The 23,780-nt window shown below is 33.6% G+C and overlaps 1 long non-coding RNA gene across 1 annotated transcript in view; it reads left to right on the forward strand.

Annotated features, from left to right (window-relative positions):
* The window catches only part of LOC135362925 (uncharacterized), a 31,520-nt gene extending 12,584 nt beyond the window's left edge, over window positions 1–18,936 (forward strand). The window contains exons 3-4 of the long non-coding RNA XR_010408384.1: window positions 13,605–13,740; window positions 18,289–18,936. This is a non-coding gene — a long non-coding RNA (uncharacterized LOC135362925). The remainder of the gene's footprint in view (window positions 1–13,604; window positions 13,741–18,288) is intronic.
* Window positions 18,937–23,780: the final 4,844 nt, after the last annotated feature.

Below are 23,780 nucleotides of genomic sequence, written 5' to 3' on the forward strand. Positions count from 1 at the left end.
TTGGCTCATGCCCTCTTCCTCCATTTTCAAAGTAGCAACAGTCAGATCTCCCTCACTTGGAATCTTTTTGACCCTCCTCTACTTTTAAATGAGGAATAATGTGACCTAATACGACTAGATTGGACTCACCCAGATAATCCAGAATAATCTCTCCCATCTAAAAGTTCCCAAGTTTTATTATATCTGCAAAGTCTCTTTTGCTATATTTATACGTTTGGGAGATTAGGATATGGACATCTTTTGGGGATCATTATTCTGCCTACCATAACACACTAATCTCCACATTATTTATTTCCAGAGTGATACCCTTAAAATTATCACAGTTACTGTATTAGTCAGGGTTCTCCAGAGAAACAGAATGAATGGGAAGCATGTGTCATGCTTAATAGGAGTGTCTTTGTCTGCCTGGGGACTTTGATAGTCTGACCATGTGATTGAGCGTGGGGACTTCGGGTCGTGTGGTATCTATTTGACCTCCTGAGGGGCTAGAGTCTGAGACTGGTCATGTGGTCAGGCAACTATGCCTATTTGGTGGAGCCCCAATAAAAATCTGGACAGTAAATCTCAGGTGAGTTTCCCTGATGGACAATACTCTGTGTATATAATCACACATTTTTAATGAAAAAGTAACACTGTTCATAGCTCCACAGAGAGAGAACAACTGAAAGTTCCATAACTGGCACTTTCCTAGACTCTGCTGTATATAGTTCTCCCCTTAATGGATATAAATTTTTATCCTCTAACTATGATAAACCATAACCATGAGTATCACAGATTTCTGTGAGTTTTATGAGTCATTCCAGTAAATTTGTGAAATTTAGGGTGGTGTTAGGAACCCCCTGACTTGTAGTTGATGTCAGAAATAAGAGCAATTTTGTGGATTAGACTTGCTCTAATTTGCAGCTCTCCACTGATTATCTTTACATTTCTTCATCCAATATTTTACCATCTGGTTTCTATATCTAGCCCCAATCTGGTTTCCAAGCTTTCCCAGATATGTACCTCATACTTGGGCAACACTCTTCAAAGTGATTCTAGCTCCTCCCTGCTGTGTATATGATTACAGTAATATTCCATGCCGTTCACACTTTTTTTTAAATCCATATCTTCTTATAGTGATTTAGGGTTTACCCTCTTATTTGCTAATGAGCAACAGATATGATATAAGGAAAGTCTTAACAAGTGTTTACTGGTCAGGATTTCCTTCTGCTGCTCTTAAAACCCTTGTGTTGCCATGTAAACAGCCTGCTCAATCATGAGAGACATGTGGTGATCCAGTTGCCCCCATGACCCCAGCTGACAGTCTCTCAACTAGCAGACCTATTAATGAGACCACACTAGATTATATAGTAGTCAGCTGACCTGCCAGCTAAATACAGGTACACGGCAAGCCCAGCTGACATTATTACTCAAATCTCAAGAAGAGACTGGAATTCATTAGCACTGATACATGAAAAAAGGACGTATAAGGGAAAGGGAATATAAGGGGGATAGTCTATTTTGGGGTCATGTTATCAAACATAATTATGCAAGGAATGGAAAAAGAAGTAGCTTATCTCAGACCTATTGAATGAATGGAACTTGTATTGACTGGAAGATATATGGTTCCTTGAATAAAAAGGGTTTTGGATAAATAAATGAGTTACTTATCCATTAGAGTTGCTCATACTTTTAGAGTTGGATTTGTAATTCATAAGGCACACTATACTGAAACATTATCTCAAGGTAGACATATTAAGAAAATAGATTGTTTAAAGAGGTACAGGGATATTCCAACTAGATTCACACTCCAATCTGTCATTTTTTTTCTTGGCTCCTCTAAATAGGGGGCATACCTACAGCCCTTTAGAGGACAATAGTAAGAACAGTGGTTTCTTGCTATGAACTATTACACTAGGAATAGTAAGGTAGATATAATACATTGATGTGTAGATGGGTTTTGTCTAGTGCACTCTGCAATACATTTTAAGTTTGGGCTTAAAATTATAATGCAAAACTTTCTACAACTGAAATATTCAAGACTATTGCATGAAATCAAAGCCTCCCAAAATTCATATGTTGAATACTTACACCCAAGATGGTACCTTTAAAGAGGTAATTAAGATTAAATGTGATTATAAGAGTGGACACCTAATCAAATAGGACTGGTATCCTGAAAGGAAGAGGAAGAGGCACCACAGATATCTCTCTCTCTCGTCCCACATACACCCAGCAACAAGGTAACCAACTTCAGTGTAAGAAGAGAGGTCTCACCAGACACCAACTCTGCTGCTACCTCGATCTTGTACTTCCAGCCCCCGGAACTGTGTGAAAATTATTTTCTGTTGTTGAAGTCACAGCCTGAGCAGAGTAATAATACTCCCTGTTAGTTAAAACGGATCTTTATAATTTCCGCATCACGGGTTCTTGCTTGTTACCCATTCCATTTTACTTCATTGTTGTTAGGAACTGCATGATGCTTGTCTTCCTAGAACTTTAATTAGAGCTTGTAAATCATTTTAATTAGACCTTTTAATGAAATACTGAATAATGGAAATTTCATTATTGGCACATCCTTTAAAATGATAATTAAGAATTTAGTAATCTCTCAATAATATTTATGCTTGTTTTATGCACTTACAATAAACTAAATGATAAGCATTATTTTTTAAACTCCATGTACATTCTGAACATTTGTGTTTAGACTTCGGAAACTGAACATTTGTGTTTAGACTTAGAAAACTGGAGGGCAAATTGAAATGAAGACAAATTTCTATGTGAGGTTCATTAGGTCTGCATGGTTTTGCTTTGCATGAACTTGAAAATTATCATTGCATAGGTGAAAGAACAATGGGATCCTAAGGCAAATTATGGACTTGGGGTGATTATGATGTATCAATGTAGTTTATCAATTATAATAAATGTACCACTTTAGTGAGAAATGGGCTATGCATGAATGGAGGCAGGGGGATGTGGTAAATCTCTGTATCTTCCTTTCAATTATCTTACTGTGAATCTAAAATTGCTCTAAAAAAGTAAAGTTTTGTATATATAATTACAACCTAATTTTTTAATCCAAAATTTCACAAAAGCAACTGACAGTCTCATAACAATGATAGTATATATTGATGATTTTATATTTTCATAAATCAAAATTGAAAGCATCATAAGTCATGGGGAGATGAAAAGAGCAACGGGTACTATAGTTATTACCATACAAATGAGTGGATAAGCTATTATCCCTAAAGCTGTTTTGTCATTTTTGTTCATCCAAAAACGTATATTAGGCACCAATGAAATGATATCTTCTGTATCAAAAATGTAAATTTCTGAAGTGCCTGAGCAGATCTTAGTGGGAAAAACGATGAAATGGGTTAAAAAATAATTTCCTGCTCAGATGATTAGAAATGAATTATCAATTAATGAGGATGGTGCATAATTTGAATGAAGGACATGGAAATATCAGGAGACAAGGAATAATTTATTCATGACTCAGTGTAGTAAAGAGGCCTCTACGAGGAGAAGGAATCTCCGAACTGGTCAATGTGTCAGGACAACAAATGAGATATGGGGAAAGTAATGATTAAAGAGACTTTCTTTTCAGAGGAAAGAAACCAATAGGCAGTGAAGTTATATATACTGAGAGAAAAAGGTAAAATTTTGCCTATGTTTTTGGCTGATTGGGTAATAGCAATTGTGTAGAAATCTGATATAAAATCCCACAACCATTTTTAATCCGAGGTTGTGTTAAAAATCTTGATAAAAGGAAGGCTTACCTATTGGGAGCCAAAGTTCCCTATGTAGAGTAAATTTTTCTCCTCTTCACTTTTATAGCATCCTGCGTATAAATTCTTTTTTTTTTTAAAGATTTTATTTATTTATTTGACAGAGAGAGAGACAGCGAGAGAGGGAACACAAGCAGGGGGAGTAGGAGAGGGAGAAGCAGGCTCCCCGCGGAGCAGGGAGCCCGATGCTGGACTCAATCCCAAGACTCTGGAATCATGACCTGAGCTGAAGGCAGATGCTTAATGACTGAACCACCCAGGCACCCCATGTGTATAAATTCTTATAGCTTCTACCACATTGCATTGAAATAATCTTTTTAAATACCTATCTTCGGCATAAGGTCAAATTCACCAAACACCAATGATTAGGCTTTATCTCGTTCTCTCTCCAGTACTGGGCACATGATCTAACATCTAATAGGTGCTCAATCAGTGTTTACAGATGTAAACTATAAATTCATCCCATGATTAATTAAAGGACTATTTCCCCTCAGTGGACATGGTACAGAGAAATGCTATCTTTATAGGATTTTGAAGACATTAGATTTAAATAATGTAAGCATCTAAAATCCAAAACAGTCTTAGAGAAAAATAGTCAATCTACCCTTTCTTTTTAAAATATTTAAAAAATATTTTCTAGTCAGTCTATTTTGTAGTTTTATACTTACATTACTCTATTTATTAAACCAATTTTTTAATTTTGAATTCCAAAAGAACTTCTGCACTAACAATTGTTTTAATTATTGATTTTTTATGTATGCTTGTCTGTGAACAAATATAAATCTCTACTTGCATTCTGGGCTTTTGGCACTTACTATCCTGTTGTTAATATGTTGAATGAATCATCAATGAGCTGAAGTACTTAAATGTCAGGATCAAGTACTTCGACGGCATTAATGAAAATTAAAAAAAAATCTCAGATCATGTAATTTGTTTTGCTCCTAATTTGCTCTGAGATGCAAGTAAATCCACTTAATTTTCATAATCTAAATTATAAGTGAATGGAAAAATACATAATATGATTATATCTAAAAATTTAGAAGACATTTGTTGGTAGGTAAAATTAAGTACACTCTAAGTAGAGAAATGGCTTCTACTATTATGAAATGGAATATGCCATAAAATGATTTAAAATGTTTTTATTGCTGTTGGAGATTTTTAAATGACATTCAAAGTAGTTGAATATATTTTATTGCCAAAATAATACTTTTATGATTCTGCTTTAGACTAACGAGAAATTGTTGGATGAGCCAGATATACACTGGCTGGATTCCTAATTTTTGGAACAGTTTTAATACACACACATGCAGATATATGTTAAAGATTTTTTAATTTGAGTATTTTATTTTGCATTGTGGAATTCCTGTTCCTGTATAGAAAAATCAAACTATTTTTAAGGGAAAGGATTGGTTTCTACTAATCAATTCTTACTATATTACTTTTAGGAGCATGATACATAGATGGAGTACATTTGTTGGGTTTGAAAAGCAAACCAGCAGATCATATACTTAGAAGAGGTTATAAATGTATGTCCCTTTATCTCTCATCCAGTAAGTAAACTTCTTAGTATACCAGGCAGAGTCCATCTAGTTTCTGTTAAAAATAAATAAACAAACAAACAAACAAACAAATAAATAAATAAGTAAATAAAACAGAAAGAAAAAAAGGAAAAAGAAAAACTCACTACATTTTAAACCAGACCTCTTCAATTTATGAAATGTCCTAGTTTTTTATGGAAAGGTGAAATCTGTTTTCCCTTTTCATTTCTTTTTATTCATTAAATATTCATTTCTTTGCTTGTATAACTTTACTTTCTTTATTGTGGATTATTTTAAATATGTATTTAAAAAATTCCTAACAAATATTTAAAATATAAAAATATTCATAATATACAGCAAGTTCTTTATATTATTGTTTCAGAATATATAATACATGTATGTGTATTAATTGAAACAAGACCAACAAATATAGGAAGAAAAGGCCAGTGGGGCACTCTTCATCATACTATTACCTCTCTCCCTTTCTTCCCAGAATTAACCAAATCCTACACTAGTTATTTATTATTCAATAGGTCAAAACTTATTAATACAAACAAATATTTGCTGAGTGCCCATTATACACCAAGGATTACCAAAGACACTACATAGAGAGCAGAGTACAGCATTTACAAAATTTACAAACAACACAAATTTATGCCTCCATACAAATATATAGTATTATTTTCATGGTTTTGAAATATTTTAAATGATGACAGAAACATATATATATATATATATACACACACACACACAAGTGTATATATATACATTTACAAAATTTTTAGTAAATATAAAGTTTTTGAGAAAATCCATATTAAAACATTTACCTCATGTAGTTAACTCATGTCACAGGCTATATTGAATTCCTATGCATATCTTACTGATAGAAGATACTATATATATCCACATATTATATATCCCTGCTTTTCTGTTGATGATTTGTTTCTTTTGTTATGAAAATGATGCTTGTTGCAATGAGCATTCTTAAACATATCTTACAAACGCATAAACTAGTTTTTTTAGGCTGTATATCCAGGAGAGAAATTGCTGGCTCAAAGGATATACGCATCTTCCACATTAGATAATATTGATACAGTGCTCATCAAAGTGTTTGTACCAGTTTGCTCTCCAAATAATAGTGAGGGGTTTTGCTCCAACATATCTTTGCCATCAATTATTATTGCCAATTTTTCCCTTTTTTTAATTTTGACATATAAAACACTATCTTAATATGATTTTGAATTGTGTTTTCTGGATTATAAGTGAAATGAGCATTTTTGATATGTTTAATTGTTATATTAGCTATGATCAGATACCTCTTGACTATTTTGATAATTATTTTTTAATTATTTGTGTTCTTAGTATTTTGCTAACATAAGACCATAAATATGTTGTCTAAGATTTTATTCTTGATCATTATATATTTTGCTTTACTTGAGTAAATAATTTATCAGCTAGACTGATAATTTAATTTTTGTGTGCAGCAAAAAAATAGAAAATTAATTTATTTTTCTTATACGCATAGGTAATTCCTTGGTTGGTACCACTTATGGAAATACATAGTTATCACCTCCCAGATTTCATTCCATATATAATACATCATATTTTAATGCAAATATGTATTGTTTATAATTATTCTATATTATTCTTTCCATTTGTCTATTGATCTATCCCACAGTGTCTTCACAATTTCTCTAATCAATTCAAGCAGATAACCTATATATTTTCTTGCATTTTCTATATGGCAAATTCTCTGTTTGAAATCTCTGTTTGGGATTTTCTTGTCTTATTGCTTTGGCTCTTCATGGTAATTCTGGACATAAGCAGAGGTATAGGCCAGCAATATAGGCTGCATTAACACATTTTGAATACAGAACCATCTTACGAGCCTGGGTTAAAACCTGTGTGGACACAACACATTTTTCTGAGTGTTTGACAGGTGAGAATAAGAAAGTTTTTGTTTCTTCTAATATCCTTATCCAGTTTTCTATCAATGTCAACCTAAATGATAAATTAAGTTAAATAATAACCTTACTTTTTCTTCTCTGTGAAACATTTAACATGACACAAATGATTAATTCTCAACTATAAAACTATTTGGTTTGGTCATTTTTGCCATTTGGAGGTCTACACTTTTCAGAAACTGCTATTTCTCATCCAAGTACTTTTTTCTGTTCATGATATGTAAATATTAAGAATTCTGCATAGACATCCATTCATCCATTCATTCACTCAATAAACGTAATAAGAGTAAATAGATCAATAGACAAACAGATACTTTACACTGCAAGAGCAATGCCTGAAACATATTAGCTGCTCAATATTTGTTGCAAAAAATGAATAAAATAACAAGTTATGGGACAATGTGACTAGAGAGATTAAAATTGGAAAATTGAGGACAGTTCATTTCAAATAGAATTCATAGTTCATCTTTTAGAAAATGAATTATAGTATTAAGTAAATGTAAATTTATGTAAATAAAAAAAGAAAATGAATTTTGTGGTCAATATGTTTGAAGGTTAACAATTAAGATGCTATTGTGATCACCTTGGTGAGAATTTGATCATCTAAACTAGGTCCATGGTAATTTGGATAGAGAATAGAATGCACATGCTCTCTTTATATATATTATATATTATTTATATATATTCACTCATGAGCAAATGATATGTACAGACAAGAATTGAAACAGATGAATTTGTTTCTTGATTGAATTTAGGGAATGGGACAGAAAAAGGAATCCAGAATGCATGCCAAGTTTCTAGTTGGGCTGACTGAGTGAATGATGTTTATACTACCAAAAAATATCGAAAAAAAAAATGTGAAGTAAGAGCAGAATGAGGGCATGGTGAATTCTGTTTGGGACACAGTGATTTTGAGATAGAGTCCCCTAACTAACCATTTCTCACACATGTTATAAGTCTCAAATGAGACAAGGAATGTGATTTTTTTTAAAGAAATTTATGACATTTAAACAATCTAGGTACATAACAGATACCCTTATTGTTTTCAGTTGAAGATAATTATGTAAATCAGAAGTAATGAATGTTATTTTCTTTTTACCCAAGAAGAATGGAATAGAGAGGTATGGTATATTGACTAATTAAATTAAGGTGGAGCTTACATATCAGGATAATGAATTTGCATATGTTGATCTTTGTACCCTCAGACACTGTGAATCTGTTTTAGGCTACATATTTTTTAATATAATTTGCTCTGTAAAGTCTTGATTAATCATTTTCTCATAAGATCCAATTAAAGAGAATATCATAATAACATTCTCGGTGGGCATTACTGACTATGGTAAAAGTACCACACTTTGATAAGAACCTATCAGCCTATATTGAGGATAAAAAACATGAAAGATTATTATGAAATTCATCATAATATCTACTGTAAGGAAACTACTCTGAGGAATATACAAGGTCATTCTCATTAGCCTTCTCCAGAAAAAAAAAAATAAAGTGTCTGATCTCTATAAATAATATTACACATTTATTTAACTAATTTAGAATTCCAGAATAATGCTAAATTGTTTTTAAGAATTATAAGGTAGATGGTATTAGTATATCCATTAAACATTTATGAAATCAAAGCTTATAAACAATTTTGTTGGAATCCATTTGGAATCCCATAGTTGGTATGAAGATTATTTTAAGATGAAGACACTTGAGAGTCAACAGATGAAGAAAGAAGCATTTTCAGAGCTTCCCTTATATGACTAAAAGCAGCAAGTTCTAGAAAGGAGGCTGCCATAAATTCCTCTCTAAGATGGGTCTATTCCCAGGAGGAAGAACCAGAATAAATCTACCATAAATCCCCTGTCCAGGGAGTTGTATGGCCTTATAAAAAGGGGAAAGACCACCCATACTTGTAGAGACAAAGTTTATCACAAATTTTATCTCCCCTCTGTTCCCTTAAAAAAAAAAAAAATTGTCTTCCCCCTGTCCCCAAAAAAGGAGACTTTTCTCTTTCCCTCCATTCCTTTACCAAATTAGGTAGATAAAGCTTAGCAAGCCAGCTACTTTGTTTGTTGGTTCCCATATACATACATATAAAACTTTTTGTCCTGTTAACCTATCTACTGTCAGTTTAATTTACAGGCTCCAGTCACAACACTGAGAAGGTAGAAGAGAAGAATTTTTTTCCTCTTCTGCAATTCCAATAAACAAATGAAACAATTGATAGAGCTCAGGAACAAACCTTAGTTATCTGATTCTAGAGTCTGTGTCCTAGATAACCACACTCCTCTAGTTTATTATTCTTTTGTGATTATTGTTTTTGTTTGTTTATTCATCTTTTTAGGTTTTAAATTTCAAATCTTATTGTCCCTGTGAGCAGCGTCACAGACCATCTCATCTATTACTAAATGTTTTGAAACAAACCTGTAAATCTGCCCCAATAAAATACAAAGGTATTTGTCGAAAAATCTTAGTATTTGTCGAAAATCAAAGTCGAAAATCTTACTATCAAATTCCTATGAGCATATTATCTCAATAATCTGTTTCCTTATTAGCAAGACTAAAATAAAGGATAGTATTTCACAGCAAATATATGAGATTGTTAGTTTATTCTGACAACACAAATGATTGCTGTTCATGGTATAAAGCCAGGGAACTTTCAACTAGACTGAAGGTAGATTTTTATGTGATAAAATATCAGTAGTTTTGAAAGTTTGTTGTTGAAATAAATAGCAACTCAAGGTTTACAGGTATGGGAAGCTAACAGGTACAGGAAAAGCGTTAATCTGACTATATACATTTGCCTATGTATATATTTTGTTAGTGGTGTAGAACAGAAATAATAGCATGGGGGGACTACAGTACTAGTCAGTTTTAACACATACATTTCTAAGCCTCAATTCTAGTACTATTTTGTTTATATTTGTCTATTTCCACTTGTAACTTTTGTTACTTTATTATATTTTACATTTTACAAGCAGTCTTAATTATTTCTTAAAACTACAGTGATGAGGAAAACTAATAAATTAAGCAATCATGTATGTATGTATTATACATATGTGCATATCTATATTTCCCACCCCCCCTTTTTTTTTTTTTTTTTTGCCTTCAAAGGGACCATTTTGTCATGGAAAGCCATACTACCTGGGAATATATATAGGATCATGTTACATCCAATTTTATTATTATCTTACTATTTTATTAATCCCATACTGGGATGGGTATCATAATAGTGATGAGGGTCTCTTGGTTGCTAATTAGCAAGAGACAGATTAAATAATGTCTAAAATAGGCAGATTTCTGACTCTGCTGAGAATAATGACTTTCTGAATTTTTTTTTAATTTCATAGGCTACTTGCTATAACATTCCAAAAATGTTTTTCATGGTTTTGAAATTAAATCATTTACTAATATGATTATATTTTAAATGATTTTTCAGCTTCTAAACCTACTCTTTAAGCAATAGGAATCTATATTGTGATTAAATACCCAGGCAAAAGGTGCGAGAAGAAAACCGTTAATTGTTTAGGGATATTGGCAGTTTCTTAATTATACAACTGGTGAAACCAGAGCAACTGTTTGATGGGTTCTTTTCTTTTCTAGAGAAATTTTGAGAATCAAAACCAGTGACTGTCTTTGCAAAATAAAGAACTGATTACATGTTTAGTCAATAAATAAAGAATGGCTGGTTACACGTTATGTTTTGTTCATTTATTTCCCCAGCTGCATTTACAAGGTTTCTTTTGAAACTGAAGTCAAATGAGATGGTCTCTGGGTAGAGAATAGAGAAAATAGTGTTTTCTTGTTTTCATAATGGCCCAGCACTGCAGCGCACCACGTACAAGCAGGCTCTAATTGCAAGGAGGTAAGGGCACAAAGAAAAGGTTTCCTACGGTGGAGGTTATGATCTACTTTAGGAAGGATCTAACATGAGAAGAACTGCTCTGTATGTGGGCCCGGGGCGGGGGACAGGCAGCAAAAAGAGGCAGAGGAAGGGCTGCTAGGAAAATGTGAAAATCAGAGAAAAGGAAGAAGGCGATGACCTTTTACATTTGTTCCTTTTTCAAGGAGTGTATCCGTTACCAACTTACTTGCATTTCTGCTAAATTTTCTGGGTCATTCATGCAAGGAAATCAGGTACGCCAAGCACATGGACCTAATTGGGGAATGTGTCTAGCCTAGGACAGAACCTCACACCAGCTCCCACACTCATTAGTCACCAGAAAGGAGCTTCATTCTGCCCTCCTCCCTTTACGTGAGCTTGGATATCAGAATATTCATGTCTGAGAAGAAAACATCCCAAATGAGCCCAGAATGGCTCATTTGCAGCGAAGAGAACTGTGCTGGAATACTGTGCTAGAAAATCTACCAGTTTCCTGCTGCTTGCTGAGTTAACATTGTCCCTCTCAGCTCTCAACAAACGACAGTCCCGGTCGTTTGAAGGTGGACTAAGAAAAGAAAGGTCACTTTATCAAACTGATGTGAGTCCCACCACCAATCTGTGCTTTCTAGGTGGAATACTGAGGCTCAGCCCTGAAGGTCCAGTCTTCCCTGGAGAAAGATCTGGGAAATGCCTTCCCTGTGCCCGGCTGCCAAGGAGCCAGTCATGGATCCTGCTTACTTCTTTCTGGTTTGGAGGAAGGTGGCAAACAGACAAAACAAAACAAAACAGAACCAAAAAAAGCAAAGTCTTTACAACAACAAAACCAAATATGAATTAAGTTAAGCAGACTAAGCAGATACACACATACACACACACATACACATCTACCAAAATATTTCCTTTTCTGTTTACTATGACTTATCTTCAAGAAATATTTTTCAGGGTGATTCAAAACTGAGGAAAGAAAAGTGTATACACACACCCAAAATAATGTAACATGGTCAGAGTCTTCACGGAATATTTTCAATATATGTATCATAAGAAAGAGAGAAAATAACAATCTGAATCTTTTCTTTCCATTTCTTTTCTTTTTGTTTTCTTTTTCTTGCCTCTTTCCCCTTTGGAGAGTAAACTTGTACTTTTCATGCTATAGGTTCTATAAGGAGAACCCTACATAGTTGTTCAAGGGTAATAGAAAAAACAATTTGATAGTGTTTTATTAGATTTTTATATTTGCACACACACATATATACACATGTGTGTATGTATGTAACCACTAAATCTACATTAAATAAACATAATGGTTCATTTACAAATTTAAAGGTTTGGGAATTGCACTGGATTAGTTCAAAACTGATTTTTCTGGAGCAAAACCCATTGTATCATAGAGGCTTGTGAAGCTGGAATCTGAGATTTCAAATAGATGCATTTTTCCACATTTCTATAAGAACCAAAGATTTTCCTTGTGATTCAAGCGAGAATGAAAAAGGTCACTTAGGGTTTCCTTCTTTGATTTTGTAGGGAGTGTTCTCTTTGTTACCACCACCTTAAAGATCCCCCTTTCTATAAATCTGACAGTAGATTATTCGCCTTAAATCTAGGACGCCTTGCCATTTGGAGACTGGAACTCCTGCATCTGTCTCCCTTGACATTGCCGTGAGATGAGTCAAAAGGCCAGACACTATCTCATTGGAAAAGAAAAATTATCATGTCTGAGTACCAGGAATAATGATTCTAAATATGGACAGGTCTAATTCGTTCAACACTTCAATGATAGCCAAGTGACACGTTCTGGGCGGGCTTCACCTCTACAACTGGAATTTCAACTCTTGGGAAGACATGGCAATGCAGATCTGTTGAAGATAAATGACATACACCTTTTGGGAATGAATGGATTTCATATAGAGACCTTTCAGAAATCTTTGGAGTTATATCACTTTCTTTTTCTTTTTCTTTTTTTTTTTTTAAGATTTTATTTATTTATTTGACAGAGAGAAACACAGCGAGAGAGGGAACACAAGCAGGCGGAGTAGGAGAGGGAGAAGCAGGCTCCCCGCTGAGCAGGGATCCTGATGCGGGGCTTGATCCCAGGACCCTGGGATCAAGACCTGAGCCGAAGGCAGATGCTTAAGGACTGAGCCACCCAGGCGCCCTTATATCACTTTCTTTTTCTTAACTGTTTAATTATCTTCATCCAACAAGAGCCACTCATACCCCACCCACTACCCTCAGTCATAGCTATTCTTGATATTAATTTTTATACTTTTGCATTTAAAATATTACTGCAAATATCCATATTTTATCTCCTTTGGCAATTGCATTTGCATTTTTTTGTGGAGGGCTATTGGAAACAAATGGGAAAAAAAACTGATTTAAACAAAGATTATATGAACGTGTATATTAAAAAGAAGTGATTCTCAGAAATGTAAAATAAATTGTGTAATATCTTTTATTGCAGCCTCCCACAAAAGGAATAGATTAAGTGCTAATGACAGATTCAACAAAAGCAAGATACAATATTGCTGTTGCCAACCTCTGGTGTTACCTGAATGACTACCTTTCACACCATTATCATTGTACAACCATCTCTAAAGGTATATTTCTGTACCACTTTCTGTCACAGAAAATTGATATTCAAAAAAAAAAAAAAAAGAAGGGTTTGACAAAATCAACAACACACCTGGATCCTTTATATGGTCTAATAAAATAGGATGATGTGTTTTATATATAGTGAATTTTGGTATCTCCTCGGTCAATCACAAAATAAATCCTCTAGCACTGTCCTGGAATCCTAAATTGAGACTTAAGCTGTGACAGTGATGAATAAAAGTACATATAGGTGAGGAATAGACACATCAGGTAAAACCAAACTTCTAAAGCCAAAGTAGTAACTTCGAAAGATATAAAAAATGCAATATACATTTTCCTTTTATATTTGTAGAAATTAAAAAAAAAGCTGATCCTCTTATATTTGTAAAAATAAAAAAGCTGATTCTAATTGATATTAATTAAATATAATTCTAATGTATTGATGTATTTTGTTTCAAATATAGGACCCCATCAATGGCTAATGTATAAAAAGGAGTTGAAATACTAGCAGGAAGGAGTTGAAATACTAGCAGAAAAAAGGCTTTTAGAAAAAACTTATTTTGACAAAAATATAGCTCATTAATGGACTTTCATGAACTATATTCTTTAGATTTCATCTCTAATATAAATTACTTACCATAGTTTCACTACAGGAATATAGTCAGATAATATTTCCAATTTATTTAACATGTTCTTGTCTAGTATCTACCATCTGTCTGGCACAATTAAAGACACTGGGTATACAGCATTAAACAAAATATAAGTGGTTCTTTAAGATTAACTGGAAATAATTTTCACTTAATAATAAAAATTTGCTAACAAATGTCAATTTTTATATGATTTATAAAATACTTTTATAAGCATTAACAAATTGAGCCTTCCTATGATCTATGAAAAAGTGTAAATATTTACTAACATTATTTCATTTTCATGTGAAGAAATCAAGCTCAAAAAGCTTAAATAAATTTACAAATATTTTTTTGGCTGGGAAATAGCGGAGTTGGGACTTACCTGTAATTTTATACTCACTTCAGCATGCTTTCCTGATGCTCTCTGAAATGTAAAGAAATGCTTGTTCACTTTCTAGATGTACACTTGCTTTCACTCTCTATTCTTCCTTTAGCAGAGTGTCTGCCTTTGGGTCTGGTCATGATCTCAGGGTCCCGGGATGGAGCCCCCTGTCGGAGGATAGAGCTCCCTATCGGGCTCCCTGCTCAGCGGGGAGTCTGCTTCTCCTTCTCCCTTTCCCTCTGCCCCTGACTGGTGCTCCCGCTCGCTCTCTCTCAAACAAATAAATAAAATTTTCAAAAGAAAACAGAAGAGTGAGAAAGTCAGAGTGAGGTCAGGTAATTGGAAATGTTTTTTTGTGAGGCTGGCTTGTAAGAAATTAGAGATGTATAAAGACAGGACAAGGAGTCAAGGATATAACATGTCATTTTACTTTTTTACTATTTATTTTTTTAAAAGATTTTATTTATTTATTTATTTATTTATTTATTTATTTATTTATTTATTTGAGAGAGAGAGAGAAAGAACCAAGCAGGAAAAGGGGCAGATGGAGAGAAGGAGAGAGAATCTCAAGCGGACTCCATGCTGAGCTTAGGAGCCAGCCAGGGGTCTCAATCTCAGGACCTGAGATCATGACCTGAGCAGACATCACAAGTCAGATGCCCAACTGATTGAGCCACCCAGGCGCCCCATAACATGTCATTTTAAACAGTTTGGATTTAATTCTCAAGGAACAGAAAACCATTCAAGAGTGTTAAGTAGGGGAAATGATATGATATGATTTGCATTTTGAAAAGCTGACTTAGGACTTCCCATTTCCCATCTGGCACATAAAGAGCTTGTAAGTCTTAACTCCATCATAACATAACTCCATCATAACAACAAATAAAAAGCTGAACAGACTGAAAAATCAACAACTCTTCTTAGATCCTTAAGAGAAGTAATGTAATTAATAGGGCAGACTGCTGATCCTGAAATTGAGCAAAGAGATGGGCAGATACAGAGAAGCAAAACTTACCAAAGCAGAAACACAACAGCAAAAACTTCTGTGGGTACCAATGCCAGGGTAGGAAGATTTAAGCTATAATTGATGAATCGGTGAAGACAGTGTGGAAAAGCCTGGGTCCAAAACTCCAGGTGAACCCAGTCCCCACACCTCCAGGAATTCGACCAGGTCCTTCAAGAGACTATCAAGAAAATCCTCTCATGCTTCTGTCAAGGAGAGTGGAAAGGTCACCATTTTGAAAACAACTGTGCATTTTGTTCTTCTTTACAGGTCTGGTCAGGAGAAAAAGTAACCAGAGCTTAACCTCTTAAACTGCTGGGAGTTTTTTTCAGAGCCTAACCTACTTGGGGGAAGGGCAATACCCAATTCTACCCTCTCTAGCTATCTTGTCCCACCTAAGGTAGTGGTGGTGAGAAACTGAGAAGCACTTACAGAGTTCACAGTGCAGAGATACAGACACACTAAAATACTGAGCCTGAATCACAGGGCTATGGAGCACTTCCTTCCTCCCTACCTCTTTCTACCACATTACTAAAGGCCTTTTTAGAGAAGTTGCTTTTACCTAGTGCATGTCTAGCTGTCAAAAAAAAAAAAAAATCGTAAGGTATACAAAATGACAAAAAGAAACAGTTTGAAGAGACAGAGCAAACATCAAAACCAGACTCAGATATGGCAAAATGTCAGAATTAGAATTAGCAGCCTACCACATCTTGCAGGTGATTCTGATGCACACTTATATTTGAGAACCACTGGTCTGGAGGACTGATTTGGATACTAAATTTTCTAGATGTGATTTTCGCATTCTGGTTTTTATGTTTGTTTGTTTGTTTTTTGTCATTTTATTCACAAATCTACAGACTTCAAATAATTCTCATTTGTTCTATTCCTGTAGTCCTTATCTCTACAAAGTCACCGTAAGTCCTTTGAGAGGTGTACCATGCATGTGTTTTATGTCCCTTTATGGCCTAGCTAAATGATGTTGAAGAAGTATGTAGTAAGTGTTTAATGAAACAAAAGTTAATAACTCAATGCATCCACTAGCTAAAGCTGGTTATACAGAGAGCTTCTCTACAGACGGTGACCTGGATAGACCACTGCTTTCTAGATGATGTTCAGTGTCAATGTGATGAACTCTTAAGTTTCAATGAACCAGAGATGACTCCCATTTATCCAGAGACATTTTGTTCCACTTAAGATTATCTAAACTAGGAACCCGCCTGTCCTCTCTCTTGCTGTTGTACAGAAGAGAGGAGAGAAAATAAATCTGATATATTGGCATATTGCTGTTTTGTATCAGCTCTGGGAAAATGTTTGATGGAAGATGAGCTCTGAGTGTGTAATAAGCACTCAAGGTCCTGACTAAGCAGTAGGAACATTTTATTCATCGGGCTTGACTGAATATAATTTAAGGTATCATAGGAAAAAATGATCTTTCAGGTCAATCCTACCTTATTCTCAAGTACCCAAATGTGTATGTACTTGGATCTTACCCAGCATTTGTTCTTCTCCCGAATTCACTTTTGGCACGAAAAACCTGAGCCATCTAAGAACCGAAGAAAGCTGCTTTGTGTAGAAAGTGTGGATGGGACATCTAAAACTGTGCACACCTTCTAAACAAAAAACAAAACCTGTGTTCATATCACACTTTCTTCTTATTTATCAAACATGAAAATAGACTCTCAACTTGATAATCCAGCTTCTATGGAAGCTAAATATGTATAATTAAAAAAAAATAAATTTTAAGGCATGGAGCCCAACATGGGACTTGAACTCCTAATCCTGAGATGAGACCTGAGTTAAGATCAAGAGTCATTCACTTAACTGACTGAGCCACCCAGGCACCCCTAAATATGTATAATTTGTTACGGCTTTACTAAGTTTGTTTCACTGTTCTCAGTGATTTTCATGTATTTAATCTATATGATGTCCTAGTAAGAGATGTCCAGTGACTAACTGATGGAAAACTGAGGCTCAGAGAGGTTGATTAATTTTCAACAGGTCACACAACGAGTAAAGACCAATAAATAAAGAAAATAAACACATTTATTGTGGCAGAAAACCTGATTTCTTAACTATATCTTGGACCTTAGGTAAACGTTTATTTCTTCAGAACTTTTAGTGGATACGGCCTCAGTTGCCTTCATGCAATTTTTAAACTTAAAATTATCTTTTTGTGGAAACCTTGGTTTTTTTTTTTTTTGGTTTCCAAGTAGCAATTTTATTTAATGTTCCCTTACTGATCAAGTCTCCTGTGAATTCCCTATTTACTTCTTTGGCCAGGGGAGAGAGGGATGTTTGCTAACCTGCTTGTACACCCATGAGTTGACCTTTTAGTTTCCCTTCTGGTCTTGCTTGTTGGAAATTGTCCTCTTCCCACCTGCTTTTGTTTGTACTCTCTGAACCACTGTTTGCATTTAATTTTAAAATGTCTCCTTCTATTATCTCCTCTGGTTTTCAAATCTTTTTATGCCACTTTCTTTTATACCTTTCATACTTTCTAATTCATCTAAAACTTTTTTTTTTTTTTGATATATTCTAGAGCATGAGAGAAGATGCCAACTGGGAGTGTACTCAATGAAGAAGAAAAATTAAAGTGGACAGAAATGCCAAAAAAGATTGAAATACAAGAAATGCTGAGGTGATATCTGAAAAAATTCTTAAACAGAAATAAAAGAAATAGAGTAAAAGTGAGAAAAATATCATAGCAAAGAGTTTGGGATAGGAATTGCCTGGGTAAAGTTGCTATAGATTCACCACTGAATCCTAGAAACATAAACTGTGGATCTGTCTCCACATAAATAGGAGAGGAAAATCTGAAATGACTTCATGTTTAAATGAGAAAACAAAACAAGCATGTGTACACACAGGCACCTTTTTATTTATTTTTTATAATCCTATAAATGGGAATTTGCCTTAAATAGTTCTTTACCTAATGGTCTAAGACCCTTGGATCCTAGGACCCTTGATCAGAGAAGATACAATATGAGAAACACGTGTTCTCATTTATTGAGGTTGTCAGAGATGATAGGGCTAATTTCTATCTCAGACTGAACTAACCCAGAACAAAATTACATGATCAGTTTCTGGACTTTTCACTTTTCAGTTTTGTACCTTTCTTTTCTTTGCTTCTATTCATGGAGATTCCGGTAACTTTATGTTTTATGTTTTCTCTTTTAACAAATGTATTTTGGGCCTAACTTCAATAAAAATATTAAAATGTCATTAAAATATATATTAAAAAATGTTTATTGCTTATTTTATAGATATAATGATCTACATAGATATGTAGATACAGGTATTTATGTACATAGATATAAAATAGATATTTAGATATATAATAGATATAGATATAATGATCCATTATCCTTTCATAATTTTGGATATATAATATTTTAAGGCCTACTATATAATGAGAAGGAACAGACTCTGCTAAGTATTGTATATTTGTCATGTCATTTAATTAAGACAACAATCCCATACAGTAGCTATTGTTACGAAACTCCTAAAAGTTTGGAATACTTGCCCAGTTATAGACAGTGAATACTTGAAGATGTAGATTCAGATTATTCAGGTCACTCTAGCTTTAAAGCCAGAACTTTTTACCAGAGGTAGATTCAGGTTATGTAAAATCTGAGGCATATACAATTTGGGGAAACTAAAAAAAATTAAATTGCCAAATTCATGCTTAATTATGAAAGTGAAGATTTATTTAGAATAAGAGCAAAACACAAAAATTGCACACTCTAAAAAGCTCTGCAAATACAGCAAACATTACAAAATCCAGAAAAAACACTTTTTAAATTAAATAACTACCTCATACACCTCATAATACCTTTTTCCTATATTTTTTGGCTTCATATTCATATTACAAAGATTTTGTATTGTCATTTTCTATAGAGATAATAGTAAGATAACTCAATCCTCTATCAAGGTTGATCATATATATTTTTTTATTAAGATTTTTCAAACATATTTGAGCTTCACAACTCATTATTGCTATATTACTTTGCTAGTGCTGCCATAACAAAATACCACAGACTGGTGACTTGAAAAACGGAAATTTATTTCTCACAGTTCTGAAAGCTGAAAGCCCAAGATCATCGTGCCCCTACATGGCATTTTCTCTGTATGCACGCATTTCTGGTGTCTCTTCCTCTTATAAGGAAACCAGTTCTATTGGTAAGTTCACCCTTACGAACTCATTTAATCTTAATTGCCTTCCTACAGGCCTTGTCTCCAAATATAGTTACAATGAGAGTAAGGTTTCAACCTGTAAAATTTTTGTGGAGGACAAAATTCAATCTATACAATTGATATTGTCATGCAAGTATTTCAGTTTGTTATCAATTTTGAAAAATTCTTTGTCAAGTTTCTTGCATACATGAGAATTACACAAAGATACTTCTTTCATAGTACTGCTAGAAATGTGTGCTCTGTGAAAACAAATTCTATTAAATTGTACTTCCATAATTTTTATCAAAAAATAAAAAAATAGTTGAGGGTATATTTATATTTACATATTTCATATTATCAAGTAGACCGCAGATAGAAGATATGTATAGTATACAAAACAAGGAAATTAAAAAAAATTATCTAAGACAGTCATAAGTACTCTAGAGTTTACTACTAGGGAAGCTACAACCTAATTTTAATTGCACACTGGTCCACATTTTTTATACCTTATTTGTAGAACACTGTCTATCTTATTTCATCTCATTGTCTTCTCAGCCATGGCTTGAAATTCTTTAGTCACACTCTTTATTTTTTTTTTTCTTCCTCAAACACATAAATCTCATATTCACCCCTAAACTTTTTCACTGGTTAGTTTTTCCATCTGGTATATTCTTCTAGATCTTCATACAACTTACTGCAATATGACTCAAGTCTGCTTCCAAGAAAATTGGTGTAATAAGGACCCAATTTACTTTCTTCCTGAAATAACACTAATACTTCATGTAAAACATATAAAAGTGTTTTGGATATAGAACAGTATAGGACAGTGGTTACTTAGAAAAGAAGAAGAAATGAGGTGATCCCTAAATTTGCCACAGCTTCCTAATTGGAGAGAGGTTCCTGGTAATGGATGAGGGAGGAATTGTTCAGTTAGAGCCTGACAATCTCCATGAGCTAGAAAAGGCAAAGCAGCTAGAACTTATAAGGGACAGCGTCAGGGAACAAAAAGCATCACAGAGATAGTTCTGGAGATATCTTCTGGAGTTGTAAAGAATCCACTTTAAGTTTTCAACTAAGCACTGATCAGTTCATGTGGGTAAGAAAACTACCCAATGGTTTTGAAAATCTACCAAGAAAAGACAGAAGGTAGAATCCTGGAGATTGCATAGGTTGGAATATAATTTATGTTCCTACTAGGCAGAGTTGAAAATATCAAAATTTATGGGGCATTGAGTAGAATTGTCAAAAGCTTATTGCCTTGGCAGTATGACAAAATGAGCCCTAGAACTAAAGGCTACTCTGGTTACATCTAACAACGTTTAAGAGCAAGTCTCAAAGGGATCATTTTCTAACTAAATTAAATTAAACTAAGTGTATTATGGAGCAAAACTCAAAAAAACATATAGGAATACAAAGATATCCTGCTTCCAACATGGTAAAATTCATAGTACTTGTGATCCAATCAATAATTACTACATGAAATAAGACAAGAAAATATATGTCATGTTAAGGAGGAAAAGCAATCAATAGAAAGAAATATATCTGGAAGTTAAATAAATGATAGGATTGGCAGAAAAGTATATTAAAACACATAACTGTAACCTAGAAGTCAATAAAGAAGAGCAAAATTAAACACGTTAAGTAGAGATATGGAAGAAGTGACAAAACAAATTGAACTTCTGGAGAGGAAAATGACGCCTGAGATTAAAAAAAAAATACAATGCTTGGATGAGATGGTTAGGAGTTTCAAAATACCTGAAGAAGAAATTTATAGAATTATGAGATTAGATAGATAAATCCACAATCACAGCAAGAGATGTCAATATCCCTTTCTCAATAACTGATGGAAAAATTAGACAAAAAATCAGCAATGACATAGAAAACTTGAACAGCACCACTATTAAACTTCACTTAATTAACATTTGTAAAAGACTTCATTCACCAACAGCACAACACATATTTTCAGTTGCATATGGGGCCTTTAGCAGCATAGAATATAAAGTAACCACAATGAAATTCTCAATGAATTTTAAATGATTTAATAACACAAAATATAATCTTGATCATAATACAAAGTTGAAATCAATAACAAACAGATCTCTGGGAAATTCCCAAATATTTGAAAATTCACTAACACAACTCTAACTGAGCTGTAGGTCAAAGGGCAAATTAAAGATGAAATTAGAAAGAATTCTGAACTGAAGAGAAAATAAAAACACATGTCAAATTGTATGATATTAGCTAAATCAGTACTAATAGAAAATTTTATGGCTCTTAACAACTGTATTAGAAAAGAACCAATAATTAGAAAAGAATCAATAATCCCAGCATATTTTCAAGATTCTTTGTATTATAGCACATACTAGTACTTTATTTCTTTTCATGACTAAATAATGTTCTACTGAGTTGATATGCGACATTTTGTTTATAATTCATCAGTTTATAAACATTTGAATTCCCCCTTTTGGCTATTATAAAATTTGCTGTTATAAATATTTATGTACAAGTTTTTTTGTTTGAATGCCCAGTTTTCAATTCTGGTTATTATATATGCAGTAGTGGAATTGCTGGGTCACATGGTAATCTATGTTTGCCTTTTTGAGAAACAACTACACTGCTTTCCACAGAGGATGCGCATTTTATGTGTTCACTAGCAATGTATGAAAGTTACAATTTCTGTACATTCTTGTAAATTTTTATTGAAACTGGGGTAATTTGATTAATATGCTAACAATGGAAATCATAGTCTCACCCCTCCTCAGAATTTGTTATTTCTGCTCTTTGTGGATTATTGTGTAGTGAATTTTCTAGCTATTTTTTGTGATGTCTATATTCTTTTCATATGTGACCACTGAAGTTCCCTGTTCCATTACATTGATGGTCAACTGGTGATTTGACACAGATTTCTTTAAACAACAGACAAAAAACAAACAACAATAACAACCCCCCCCAAAAAAAACTCCTTTCTGTCTTTATAGATCACCTCTGGATTGGGACACTACCTCTCTGCTTAGCCAGGCAGTTTACAATTCTGTCTTATCTTTTGTTTTCTACATATTCCCCCAAATATCTCTGTCCTCATCCTCTTTTTCCCAGGATTTTTAATCTGTCTATTGCCTGCCCTGTTATTCCTTGTTCTTGGTGGCTATGGATAATACATTTGCTTGAATGCTTTTAACCATGAAGCTACTCAGCTCAGCTTATTTTTGTTTTGTGGAGTTCCCTACTCTACCATTTTCAGAGATGTCACTGTTGGTTTTTGTAATTTTTCACTGAGCATAATTCCCCTTTATCCATATTATTGTGTACATTGATATACACAGTTCCTTTTAATTGTTGCATCGTAGTCTATGCTATGGATGTGCAGTTTACTTAACCAATCAACCATTAAATGAACTTTGTGGGTTTTTTTTCCACATTAGGCTATTTGAAATAAAGATACTGTGAAAATCTGTGTTTATTCTTTATTCTGGAATAAATACTCAAGACTGTGATTTCTGGATGGTGTGATAGTTGTAGGTTTAATTTTGAGAAAAAGCCAAACTGTTTTTCAAACTTGCTGTATTATTTTCCATTCCCTCCAACAATAAATAAGTGATCAAATTTCTTCTCATCTTCACCAGTATTTGGTGTTGACACGGTTTTTTCTTTTAGCTATTCTAATAGATGTGTAGTGCTATCTCGTTGTTTAATTTACTAATTAAATTGAACATATTTTCATGTACTTATTTGCCATATGTACATTCTGTTCAGTGAAATTTCAGTTTATGTCTGTGGTCCATTTTCTAATTGTATTGTTCCATTTTCTAAGTATATGACCTTTGTATACATGTGTGAATGTATATATTAAATTATCTT

Source organism: Mirounga angustirostris, unplaced genomic scaffold (genome assembly GCF_029215605.1).
Source record: "Mirounga angustirostris isolate CCGP_5_RB_7025 unplaced genomic scaffold, mMirAng1.0.hap1 SCAF_2, whole genome shotgun sequence".
In the NCBI taxonomy this organism is placed as follows: Eukaryota; Metazoa; Chordata; class Mammalia; order Carnivora; family Phocidae; genus Mirounga; species Mirounga angustirostris.